The sequence below is a fragment of the Leopardus geoffroyi genome, chromosome B4, assembly GCF_018350155.1.
Source record: "Leopardus geoffroyi isolate Oge1 chromosome B4, O.geoffroyi_Oge1_pat1.0, whole genome shotgun sequence".
Classification (NCBI taxonomy): Eukaryota; Metazoa; Chordata; class Mammalia; order Carnivora; family Felidae; genus Leopardus; species Leopardus geoffroyi.
The window spans coordinates 54,111,477-54,111,937 of NC_059341.1; positions in this window are offsets into that span (position 1 = coordinate 54,111,477).

The window sequence follows — 461 nt, forward strand, 5'->3', positions numbered from 1 at the left end:
CATTGTTAAAATGTTCATAATGTTCACAGCAATCTACAGATTTAGTGAAATCCCTATCAAAATTCTAATGGCATTTTTTCATAAAACAAGGGCAAATAATCCTAAAATTTGTATGGAGCCACAGAAGACTTCAAATGGCAATCTTGGAGACAAAGAAGAAACAAAACTGGAGTTTATTACCAATCCTCAGATTTCAAGATATATTCTAAAACTTCAGTAACCAAAACAGTATGGTACTGGCCCCAAAACAGACACACTGATCAATGGAACACAATAGAGAGCCCAGAAATAAATCCACGTCTATTCGGTTAATTTACGAGAAATGAAGCAACTATAATACAATAGAGAAAAGATAGTCTTTTCAATAAATGGTTAGGAAAACTGGGCAGATACATGAGGAAGAATGAAACTGCACCACTTTCTTACACCAAATACTAAAACAAACTCAAAATGGATTAAGA